This window comes from Thermobia domestica, chromosome 7, assembly GCF_964235325.1.
Source record: "Thermobia domestica chromosome 7, izTheDome1.hap1.1, whole genome shotgun sequence".
In the NCBI taxonomy this organism is placed as follows: domain Eukaryota; kingdom Metazoa; phylum Arthropoda; class Insecta; order Zygentoma; family Lepismatidae; genus Thermobia; species Thermobia domestica.
Window position 1 is genome coordinate 94,496,775 of NC_137460.1, and position 13,432 is coordinate 94,510,206.

At 35.5% G+C, this 13,432-nt stretch overlaps 1 protein-coding gene across 5 annotated transcripts in view; it reads right to left on the reverse strand.

Moving 5' to 3' along the window:
* The window catches only part of LOC145690288 (protein borderless-like), a 189,660-nt gene that overhangs the window by 89,671 nt on the left and 86,557 nt on the right, over nt 1-13,432 (reverse strand). For 4 of the 5 annotated variants that reach the window (XM_081765052.1, XM_081765054.1, XM_081765053.1 and 1 more), the window contains exon 1: nt 9,883-10,018. The exons of the other annotated variant lie outside the window; for it this stretch is intronic. The gene's annotated coding sequence lies outside the window, so the exon portion shown is untranslated. Of the gene's footprint in view, nt 1-9,882; nt 10,019-13,432 lie in introns of those variants that run through there. 5 annotated transcript variants of the gene reach the window in all.

Sequence of the window (13,432 nt, forward strand, 5' to 3'; positions counted from 1 at the left end):
CGGGCAAAGTCAACAGAAATGTATATGCTAGTAAGTAACTTGGATAAGCAGCACGTTGGATAATTTTTGGAACACATTCAGTTGCACTCGCATTTATTGTGAAGAATTATTTTTCTTTTCTTAAATCCAAAATCAATTGCGCTGTCAGCATAATCATTCGTTTCTTCTCGGTTATACTCATTAGCAAGACTGACATTTAAGGATTCCCACTTCCTTCGCAAATCCAATAGCTCTTCTTGTTTAAAATCTTTGGAAACTTCTTTACTGATTTTGGGGGCGCGGTGGCTCAGTGGTAGAGCGTTCACTTCCGGTGCTTGGAGTCTCTGGTTCGATCCCAGCTCCCGCCGTGTGGACTTCGTGGTGGACAAACACAGTGCTCGTGGGTTTCCTCTGGGTTCTCCCCTTTCCTCCCACTTTCTTCATTCCACCATTTCATTCATTTCTCATAATCACCGTCTCCTTTAGCCTAACCGGCATAAACGTGGGACGTAAAACTCAAATATTTCATTTTTTCATTTGTTTTACTGATTTTTCAGAAAGTGTGTAAGTTTATCGAAAGCCGTGTCTGGAAGTTCTGTTATTTTGCTGAAGTTTCTATTGCCCAACCACGACAAATCGGTTCATAAAGTATCTATCTTGCTTCTTGAATCTTGAAGAAATACTCGAAATTACCGTATCCAATATTGTGTTGAATGCTTCGATGCTGTACCTGGTTATTGGATCAAACACAGCTTTATCTTTACGTTCATAGGAAACTATTCTTTTCCACCTGCGAAGGCGAGTTGGCAACAAGTCAGTAGAAGCAAAGAAATCACATTCTAATTCTTTAAATCTCTTATTGGCCCATTCTGAAAACCTTAATGCTGCATTTTTGACGGATTCATATCAAGTCTTCTCCTTTAGTTGGGACAGAGTAGTCTGCACCATTTGATATGACTGGAATACATCAGCACTCTGTGTTTGGGGATAGTTTCCATGTCACTTGAAATATTTTCAGGAACATTTGATTCTTTGAATGCTTCCAGAATTGTTTTGAACTTGAGAAGACCCTCTATATATCCTTTCGCTTTGCATCTAGCTTCTGGTTTGATATTTTCTGTAGAAGCAATCTCCTTCATTGTTATGATAAAACTCTATGTATAAAGTATTTTCTGGGTTCGAAAAATGACCAAACGCTTTCTGCAAAGCAGAATGTTTGGGCTACCATTTTGTTTTCACAATAACTATAAGATACCTTTGTTGACATTTGATCTTCCAAATGTCCATTCGCAGATAAGACTTACGTATAAATACCGCTCAGCACAGGCATTCAGCAGAATAAACAATGACACAGAATCAATGGAACTTTTTGTCGCATCACATATGACAAGACTGAGTATGTGAGCGTAACACCACACTTGTAACTGATCAGGGCACACGATACTTAAGTAAAGGGCCAGGGGGAAGAACACTTTCAGTCCAAATAAAATCGATATCCCCAACACCAATTTTCGCCAACACCAATTTTCTAATTTGCTGTAAAAATAAGTTTTTCTTTACATATATTTAATATTTTCCATGATATAAACTTAAAACTATTTTTCTAACAATGTAATTACAATGGTTATTTAATGAATAACTTGTTTTTATCCTCTCCTGAAAAATTTCATTAAATGGACTGAAAGCGTTCTTCCCCCTGACCCTTCAAGTGGAGAATTTCCAGCAGCAAATCACAGAGGCCTCTGGTAGACATGCTTTTTACAATGACAACAATTCTTCCTTTAACAATGAAATCTTATACTCTCTGTATGGTGGAATTGTCGGCAAAGAGTGCATTACAAGTTCATTTCAAGAGTCACACAATCACTGCTGACCTCTACTTTCAGTAGTTGCAAAGGATGCACAAGGATGCTATGCACTGAGGCACACGGAGCCAGCATTGGTGAATCACAAGGATCCTGCACAATAATGCAATAATGCTGTTCCTGCACAACAATGCAATAATGCTGTTCCTGCACAATAATGCAAGACATATGTTGCAAAGAGATCTCGGGGGACCTTTCAGAAAATTGGCTGAGAGATATTGTCATATGCACCATATTCACTGGACCTTACGGACAACCACCTCCGTGGGAGATCCATTGCAACTGAGGTAGACTTGCGGAACGTACTGAGGGCCTTCTTTGCATCCACGACCGCCAAATTTTATTACCACGTTATTGTGCAGTTTGCAGGAACGGTAGACAAAAGGTGTTGGATGCCGATGGAGATTACTTCGAAACCTAAAGGTTCATACCGACCACTGTATTGCCCTTTGTTTATCACTGCTATAGAACGGCAAATACTTTGGTTACCTTGTTTGATTACTTTGTTTTTGGTTACCTTATATTGTACAGGTCGGTTGAGTCGGGACATGGTCCGTTGAGTAGTTTTACAGCCAGTACACACCAGGCTCTTAATCAGTTTAAAGCCTCGGGAGGAGAAGGCCATGTTTGGGGAAAGCTAAGCAGGCATTCCTGAAAATATATATTGCAAGAAAGTAGGAGAAAAGTCGAAAGACATACCTCACAGAACGCAGTATCATATAATATTATAAACGAGAATGCACAAAGCATGCAGAAAAAAACTCCATTCATATGATACATGAATGGGAAGGAACTTACGGGCCACCCTATAGAAGCGATGAAGTCGTTGGTTCATTGTCTGTTCTCTAGTATCAAAAATTTAAGATTCCTGGAATAATTTTCAAAATAATCTAACCCTAATTTCAAATGCAAAATAATATATAACAAGTAATGCTTAAACAAAGACATCGAAGTGTTTGCGTTTACGGTCGGGATGAGGGAGCCTGATTAAACTTCCAGAAAACCAGAAATTCAACAGGTTTTGTACGTATATGCCTCACTTGAAACAAAATATGTTTCTTGGTTTCCACTGTTCCGATTTTCTGGATTTAAGGCTAGTTCCATTCAGTTCGAAATTTTCTTCTATATGCTACAACTAGGGGGCGCACCGAGCACCGCCCGGTAACTCGGTGGCTCTATCCGCCCCTGCCTGGCTTGTATATCATACAATATGTACAACTTACGAAAAAGTGAATTTTAATGCTCCGTTTGTTAACACATAACTACTCCAGACAAGTAACATTTCGATTCTATAAGGTTGCTTACTAGAATGGTTTACTAATATATATCCCTCACTTAATTTGATTGAGCTCTTCAATTTCCATTATCTCTCTTCAAGAGACAGTGAGTGAATGAAGGTTGAGAATCTCAACGTAAAAGCCCTGGAATTATTTTATCTGGCAACCGTTCTTCTCGAAAAGACAGCAGCTGATAATTACTGACTGAATGGCGGATAATCAGTTTATATTCTTAATGATTGTCTCAAACTTTTCATTCACACGTTACGCCACAGCATAGATTGATTGTTTCTTTGCTGTGGAAGTGTTGTACCCCTTTTCATTAGCAAATTACCAAATATTTTAAAAATTCATATCTAACGATTATTTGCGAAATAGTGAAAGGGTATGAAAATTCTTTATAAAGCTTTGAGTACAACTCTTTGTTTTACAATAACTGATCGATAACTATATTCATAATAGTGAGGAAAATAAAGTTGCAGTGAGTGACTTTTACTACTATATATATATAATTTGCCAGTATTGGATGATTAATTTATCAAATATGTTTGCTGTAGAAATGTATTTTATCAGATATAAAATTAGTTCGATGTATAAATATCTGATCATATGCTTATTTGTGTTTATTTCAGTCTAATTTCACACCCATCCAAGTGTTACTGATAATTGTCAACATTTTAAATCAAGAATTCTTACAAGTATTTGTTTTGGAAATAAAAGTTAAGAAAATGCAATACAGGCAACAAACACCAATATTTACACCAAGGCATTAAATTTGAAATACACGTGTGTAACTAATATTACACTTCTAATTGTTTCATTATATCTTCATGTGTTAAAAATGAAGAAAAATGTTCGAAATACAGTTTCGAACCCTCGACCTTCAACTTTAAAAAAATTTCATCAAGAATTAATGTCTCACCACGCTCGGCTACCATTGACACAAATACTTCTTGCAGTTAGTGTCTATATATAAAAAGGAGGGACAACAGATTCCCTCTGAACCTGAACAGATCTGTAGGGATTATGATGGATCTAGTCTTAATTTTTGACAGTCTCTGAGTGACTTTCCAACTTTATGTGAACAGAAGTGTATCTTGAAGAAGGGCAAAACAAAATTCATTACTATTACACTCTCACAAATATTTATACTCCATTTCTTGTCATAAAATGATAATTCTATCTGTAAATCCATAAAAGTAATAATATTATTACGTTCATGCGTAAACCTAAGAAACATCTGACATAAATCTCTTCTGTTCCTATCAATAGCTTCGACTATGTGACTTTTTCTCTCCTTTTTTGTCGTTATAATAATAATAATAATAATAATAATAATAATAATAATAATAATAATAATAATAATAATAATAATAAATAGATTGTTTTCGTTAAAAACCTGTGACTTTGAGCTTTGTAGTGTATAGCATTGGTCGGCAAACTTATGAAGCGTCTGAGGTTTCGTACCCTTTTAAAATCCTACTGAAAGCTACCACTCAAAGGATCTACCAACTTTAAAGAAATCTTACATTTGTTTATTTCCTTTAAACTTACAGTTCAAGTTTAACCAACCGAAGCGTTAACGTGATCTACCGAAAATGTCCCCGCGAGCTACTAGTAGTTCGTGATGGATGGTTTGGCGATCACTAGTGTAGAGCCTTGCTGACGATAACACACTGGTTATTTATATAAGAAAAGACTGACAAACGCTATTCACTAACTCATTATTCACAGTTTCGACTGCAAGAAGATATAATGCTTACCAAAGTGAAATGTTGTGTTTCTACACAATTTGCTTTTCTCGCATGACTAAATAATTTATAAAAACTTCTATTATGGTGAAGAAAACAAAACATGAGGCTTTACATAGAATAAATCCGAGCATCCCATGAACGTGAGCTAACGTTGTTATCTAGTACAACAACAAGATGCTGCTTATAATAGAAATGATACATTGAGTGATTTGCCAAGAATGCCAAAGTATTTAACATCGAATCTTTTTCCTCGTTTCGTTTCTATTGCGTTCACTCTTTGTGTTTTTTGTACAATGCATGAAAAAATACATTTTCCACTAGGGTGTCCAAGAATGTTGTTTTAACTTATCAAAAAATACAAATCTACTGGCGAATTGATAAGGGGGTAATGTGTAGTATTTCATTTTTATACCATCGATAACAGTAAGGGACAGATGATACTATCCTCGAGAAATATGCATTTGTTTGATAGAAACTAGAACAATATGGTGCGCAAGGAGTCCCGAAGGGGTCGTTTGCCTCAGATTACATCAAAAGCAAACATTCATCAGAGAAAGATTATGCTCTCAGTGCTGTGCGATTTTAAACAAATCGTGTTTTTTGAACTTCTACTTAAGAATAAAAAAACGATTCCGAAAAGTACCGCAGGTAATTGAACAGTTTGAATGAAGCAATTATCCAGAAACAGACAGAACTCGTTAATCATAGAGGGGTCACGTTCCATCACGACAACTTGAAACCACACACAAGTTTAGTCACCCGTCAAAAACTTCCAGAGCTTGGATGAGATGTGCTGTCACACCCACCATACTCGCCCGACCTTGCTCCGACAGACTGCCAATTGTTTCGCTCTTTTCAACACCCCTTGTGTGGTGTAATGAGACTGTAGATCGGCACCTTCTTCAGTTTTTCGCGGATAAACACTGTTTCTACTATGAACGAGGAATTCTACAGCTTGCTGAAAGATGGCACATTATTGAACACAATGGGCAATATACAGTATATCATTGATTGAAATGTACTTTTGTGTTATGAAATACATGTTGTAAAACATAGATCAAATGCGTCATGACTTTTCCGGCAACCTGATAACAGAACTATCAGAATATGTTTCAGTGCTTTTTCTAAGCATGGTGACTATCTTATCCTGAAAACGGAAATAGTATCCAGAACGAAACGCTCGAAAACATACCGAATCGCTTCAAGAGAAGGTAGAAATGGTAACGTCTTTCGAGCTCAACTTGGGAAGGAACGATGCTGCGACACCAGATATCATTATGTATAAATATTTTGGTAATCCAGTGCAATATATTGCAATGTATGCGGAATATTCCCATTTATTAATTAACTATTGTCTATGTATATAAGAAGTGAAAATGAATGCAGGTGTAGAACTCTGTCTACTGATATAATGGGCATAAATTATCATAGATCGCAAGATTTAGCAATTTCAGTATTCCGTAACAGTCAAGTCATGAAATTTTCTTACATTAAGATATAGAGACTCGTACTGTTTGTAGAATCAAAGTATTAGAATTCGTATAGGGGGAATAGACTTGGCTCTACATCAGATAACTTTTTAAGAGTGAACGAGGCTCGAGGCTGAGCGATTGTCTTCTTCTGGGCGAGACAATCAATACAGCTCATCACAATATATACAAGGAGAATCATCATCATCATCATCGCTTAACACCAATCCTTCACATTCATCTTCCACATGAAAAGATAATGTTTTCTTAACTTTCTTTACAAATGTTTTCCGGACATTCAATTTCTTTTCTTCGGATTCTTCTTTCTATCATTTAAATAGGGGCTTTCGGTAAGAAGAGTGAATTGTTCTGTTCCCTTTCTTCTCTGTTTTGTTGTTTGGTGAGAAACACTTGGAATTGGAGAGATCTGGTCTATAGTCTGACATATAGATCTGGTCATACTATGTAATTTTGTCCGGAGGAAAATTCCGCCATTTACACAGATTCAGTGCTGTAACAGTAGCTTTTAGCACACGTGTTCTCAGCGTTGCCAAATGAACAATTCCGCTAGAATCCACCCTCTGCCATTTTATCCTACTATGTCATTTTAGGCACAATTACTCTATGTATAATTTTCTATTACTAAGAGCTAGACTTTCTATAGTCACCTAAAGGCAGAAGGCAGGCTTCTTTGCTCTTCATTGATTATCACCCTTATATCTTGTCTTCTGAAGCGGAAAAGATTGCTTTTGTTTGTGTATAAATTATACTTACAAAACACCAGCAAAGTCGTTCAGAGCATAGTCGCAACCGCATGACGTCGCTACTGTCGATGGACAACGATGTGGATTGTATATCAGGTTTTGTAATTGTTACCATTATTAGAATTTAATATCAATAAAGTTTCGTTACCGAATAACTTACGCTTATACAAATATTAATGCTCAAATCTAAATACAGCGACCTATTTTTAAGTTATTAAATTGAAAGAATGCAGTTTTTAAGTTGCATTTAAATCACCACATTCTGTTTTAAAACTGCAAGTTGTAGGCCCGAGAACGCATTTAATGTTTACACAGGCAGACAGCACAGTTAGTGACATTTATTAGCGCGACTGTTAACTATTAGGAATTAGCGTTTCTCACACATTGAGACGTTTATATACCTAGGTATAGATAATGAAGAGTTTCCTCCCGAAAAAGAAAAACCGAGATGAAAAAAAACAAACACTAACAATCTTCAGCAAACCATGCTTCATGCTCCTAGCTTCCGATCCGTTACAGGCAAGATATTAAATACCCAAGAACTATTATCAGTAATGACTGACCTTTTTCCGTTCTTCTGCAAATGGATGTTTAAATGAAATCTTTGTTTTACGTCTCACAGTTATGTCGGCTAGGCTAAAGGAGACGGTGATAATGAGAAATGAATGAAATGGTGGAATGAAGAAAGTGGGAGGAAACGGGAGTAAATCCAAGCACACTGTGTTTGTCCACTATAAAGCTCACTTGACGCGAGCTGGGATCAAACCTGGGATCCCATACACCAGAGATGAACGCTGTACCGCTGAGCCAAGACGGATCATGGATATTTAAAGTTTGATTTGAATGGGTACTGCAGCACTGCTATATGAATATCAATTCAACGCTTATATTATATGTAATGCTAGTACAATAGGTGCTCTTTAATTCGGCGCATTGGGGAGTACGGCCGTATCGGATTAGTGAGTTTAAACGACTATCGAACGTCAATATAGTTTTACCAAAGACAAAAGACTCTAGATATAAATGTAAACTATTAAAATATGTATTTTGTGTTTTTACGCAATCTGAATTTTGTGCAGACAATATAAATATCCTACAACGTATCAAGTCATTCTACCAACACCGGAGTTTAAAATATTCTTATTTGTAACTAGCATCAATTACCCGCTTCGCTGGGTTAAATTAAGAAAAAATAGTAATATGTTTCGTTAGTCAGCCACTTTTTACTATTACTAACGCGCTCCTTGATATTGGTCATTTTTATATATCCCTTCTCCTGCCCATGTTGCGTACCACATCGGAACTGTCATTGTTCATCTCAGCGACCACAAAAAGTATGAATTCGACACTGATATTGGTCATTTTGATTCGACACTGGTATATATCCCTTCCCACAATTTTTGCGGGGCTGAATTGGATTTAAATGATTTAAATGGCATCAGAAGTGTCAATCTCAGCGACCTCAAAAACTATAGATTCGACACTAATATCGGTCATTTTCGATCATTTGTAAATGTCTTTCTCCTCCTTTAAGTTACATCGTCAAAGTGATATGACAAAAATCATCTCATGTTCGAACTTCATATAGGTTGAAAATTTGATCGAGGTCGGCCCGGTGGTTCAAGAGTTACTAAGTTTTATTTATTTTTTTTTATATATCTTCCCGTCCTACCTTCTACCCTAAGTTCTATCGTCAAAGTGAATAGATAAATACCATCCCAGGTCCGAACCTATCTATGTTGAAAATTAGATCGAGATCGGTCAGGTGGTTCAAGAGTGAAGTCACATAGACAGTGTCACATAGACAGTCACATAGACACTCCCCCTCCCTAAGATCTACTGTCAAAATGAAATGATAAAAACTTCCCAGGTTTGAACTTCATATATGTTCAAAATTTGATTGAGATCGATCGGGTGATTCAAAAATAATTAATTCACAAACATAGTCACTTTTATTTTTATATTTATTGATTTTTGTATATCTCTCCCTCCACCCCCTCCCCTACGTTGCTCCGTCAAAATGAAATTATAAAAATCATATCCCAGTCCCGAACCTCATCCACATGGAAAATTTGATCAAGATCGGTCGGGTGGTTCAAGAGTTATTAAGTTTTATTTATTTTTTCTGTCCCCCTCCTCCCCCTCCCCTAAGTTGTACAGTCAAAGTAAATAGCTAAAAACACTCCCAGGCCAGAACCACATCTACATTGAAAATTTGATCGAGATCGGTCGGGCAGTTCAAGAGATTAAGAGTCACAAACATTGTCACTTTCAGTTTTATAATATAGGTTCAATATAGCACGAAATTAAATCCAAACATTTAATATTCTTGTAGTAATAAAAAATACAGTACAATCGTATTTAAAATAAATTGTAATAAATTGCTCTATGTCAACAAAAATCCGATTACTATTTTAAAAAATCTCTAATCTCACGTTGTTTCCGTGATTCGGATCTCTTTAAGCAATCGTTACTGATTGCACACAAATTTATTAAGTATGTAGAGTTGTATAGCTATTATTGCCGAAAAATATTCCATCGGCTTGATGGGCGTCGAATTACAGAATGTGCTAAACTATAGAATGTGCCGAATTAAAGAGCGCTACATTTGTCTCTTTCATTCTTCACTTTCACAACACAAAGTTGTAGAATAAAATTCCCTTAGGTATATGTGTGGTACAGTAGCATATGTGTAAAAATTCTAAGAGAACTCGTAACATAAATGAAATTAATAGATAGAGTAATTAAGGTTGATATTAACGTTATGAACATACCTCAATCACTGCATTACTTTTTCACTTCTCGCATCTAGTAGCATTAACCATGGTGGCATTAACTACTGGACCACTTTGAACAAGTAGAGACAGAAGCTGCACTCTCTAAACGTGCTCTTCATTTCTCCTAATCGACTGCTATCTACGAGGTATTAGGACAGTTAGTCACGTCTTTAAGCGTGACAGGGTAAATTAAAACTGGCACCAAAGGAGACTAATGCGTGGGGGAGGTCATAAATGAAATATGTAGTGGGAGGAACAGTAGGAAACCTGATAAAAATGATTACCGTACGTACAGTATATAGGCGCTGTACAGTCATCACAAAAGTTTCATTTTTCTTTCCTTTATATTATTTTATCAGTGTAACTTCTAACTTCGATAAAGAACTAATTTGAGTACTTTGATTATTATTATTATTATTATTATTATTATTATTATTATTATTATTATTATTATTATTATTATTATTATTATTATTATTATTATTATTATTATTACACTAGACTCTCGCTACTCCGGCCCTCAGTAGTCCGATTCAGTAGGCTCTGTTGCATGACTTCTCTCCTCTGTCAACGATTGTATTTCTTTATAGTGTAACTGCGGGAAAGTTCATACAGTATTATTGTGGCTTTCATTCATTGTTGCTTGTAAAGTGCTTGTCTGATAAATCATGCCGCCGTCGAGCATTGTGACAACTGAAAATTCTGGAATACGTATTGTTGTGAGCAATACTCCGCATACAGACTTAAGGACTAATTGTTCCTATTTTTCTATGGTAATGTATGTAACGTTAAATTTAATAAAGTATAGTATTTTATGTTAAACTAAATTTCAGATGCTCTCAATAATCCAGCACTTTAATTAAACCAGAGCCTCTGTTTTGCAAGAAATGATCGGATTAGGAAGAGTCTAACTTACTATTTTTAACAGAAATTATGTAAGTATAATCCTATATGAGAAACAGGAAACTATTCAATTTAAATAAAAAATAAAATATGTTCAAAGGCAACTTTTTTTATTATTACTAATCTATGTTACCGTTTCGACACATGTCATTGTCTTCATCGGATACAGGATACAACATAATAATATGTCGGATGAAGGCAACGATATACCTCCGAAATTGTAGCACATGCTATACTAATACTATTTACTGTTTGAATTGGTCAAATTTGATGTTTATTTGTTATACGTAGTTACAAAGCTAGAAAAGGATAGTACTTAATTTACTTGGTAATTATTATTGTATTACTCATCTGATTTATCTGGTCGTACGGTAAAACTGCGACCTAATTTCCTTGTTTACAAGTCACATCAATCACATAGCAGATTTGCCACAGGTACTGATTTTACTTGAGATTTCTTTCATATGTAGTTTTTTTTTTTTTCAAGAAAATCAAAAAGAATATGCTGAACCGAACCAACTGTAATGGAAACAAAGCAGTCGTGTACATATTTTATGTCGTTGTTCGCTGAATACGTAAAACTATTATCAAAAAGGGTAAAGTGGGGTAATTGTGAAATGAAAAGCCATACTTTTGAGTGTACAGCAAAAACTACTTGGGTTAGAAACATGAAAAAATACCATTATATACGTTACACAAACATCTTTGAAAATAACTCAGGTCCTTTACGTTATCACATTTAGTTTTCATACAAAAAATGAAAACATATGTTTCAAAATAGCCCCTGCATTTGGAGCTAGTTTGAAATAGCAGTGTGACTATTGTGAAACACCCGCATAACTTACAGTATTGAAGACTCTAAAGAATACTGGGCGCTATAATAAAATACTTTGGGTGTAATGTTTTACATGACAAAATTTGACATAATTATCTCGGATAGTTACTCAGTTATCCCCTATCAAAAATTAAATAAACAATAACTCGTATTTTTGGTACTTACTTTATCAGTAATAACTCCGCTAATGATGATGGAGAGAACACTTATAGTCGAGAAGAGTTACTTTCATGTTTTGTCTTCACCAAAATTTTTTTTTGTTTCCATGAAAAGCTGCATATCATGCAGAAAATATCAATTATAAAATATCATGCAGTTTTCATGATTGAACATGATCCCATTAAACACGGAAAAATAAAAGGGAAGATGAACATTTCACAGTTTATACTGAATAATAAACGTAGACACACACTTCAGTTCCAAGATTATCAGGTCCTCATTGGAATACCTAAAAACATTATAACTTTTACACTTCAAACACATCAACAACCTTTTCAAAAGAGTACAGTAGAGCGTCGATTATCCGAAGTAATTGGGGGACATGGGTGTTCGGAAAACTGGTTTGTTCGGATAATCGAACTGTACATGTTTATTTGCCAAAAAGAAGTACTGTACAGTAAATTTATTCATAAAAACAGGCATCTCTTTAAGTATTACAAAGTAACGTACAAAGGCAACTTTAGCAGGAATATATAGTATGTGATACAGTTTATTAAACAAAAATATGTACATATTACATACGCATTTTGCATTAACAATACACACAGTACACAAAATTAACGTTTAAAAAAATCCTTTAAGCGAGTGAGTACACAGTTCGGTTAAGCGGTCGTTCGGTTGACCGACATTCGGACAATCGACGCTCTACTGTACTTATATCTATCACCAAACATTACCAGTGCGGAAGTAGGCAAAATGCCAATTATGTCCAACTTTTTAATGAATGAAATGTCAGTTTCGACAGGTTTAAATGCTTTCATATATTTAAATGTTAATACGTTCATAATAGCCCCACGCAGTGTTTCATAATAGCCCTACACTTTGTTTCATAATAGCTCCTTGACTTGTGACCCATATTGACCGTCCACCATGCATCATTTCACACATTACTTACATGGTCTAAAAAAGCCCAAAACATCCTCTACAAGAATACGGTATATATGTAGTTAGTGAGATATTTGATATGCGAGATATAACAAAAGTTTTTCAAGAAAAAATAAAATTTTATCCTTGCAAAATGGATGCTTTCAGATTATATTTTTCTCTCTCAAAGACTATAATACTTCAGATATTTGAGATATATGCAAAAGATATAGTAATTAGTGATGAGCAAATGCAAGACCAAGACCAAGACCCGGGTGGTCTTGGTCTTGGTCTTGGTCTTGCACATGCGGTCTTGGTCTTGGTCTTGCACTGGAACCCTCGGTCTTGGTCTTGGTCTTGGTCTTGCACACCTAGTCTTGGTCTTGGTCTTGGTCTTGCACACCCAGTCTTGGTCTTGCTTGCAAGAGTCTTGCAAGTTTTGCTTTTAAGAAATCTATGATTTTCATAAGTAAATTTTATTCTGGATATAAGGGATAATAAATCCTACATTGCGTCAATAGTGTGGGAAATACAATGTATGTTTCTAAATGTAATATATTTTACCTTCGTGTAAGTGTGATGATACTGTACAACATAGGCGATGACCTTTACTTTTTTTTTCAATGGGTGATCACGCTTCACTACTTATAAGATAAATCACAACATTTCGTAATATTTTTATATGTTTTAACAGATCCAATACTCCACTGGTTCCCAAACTGGGGA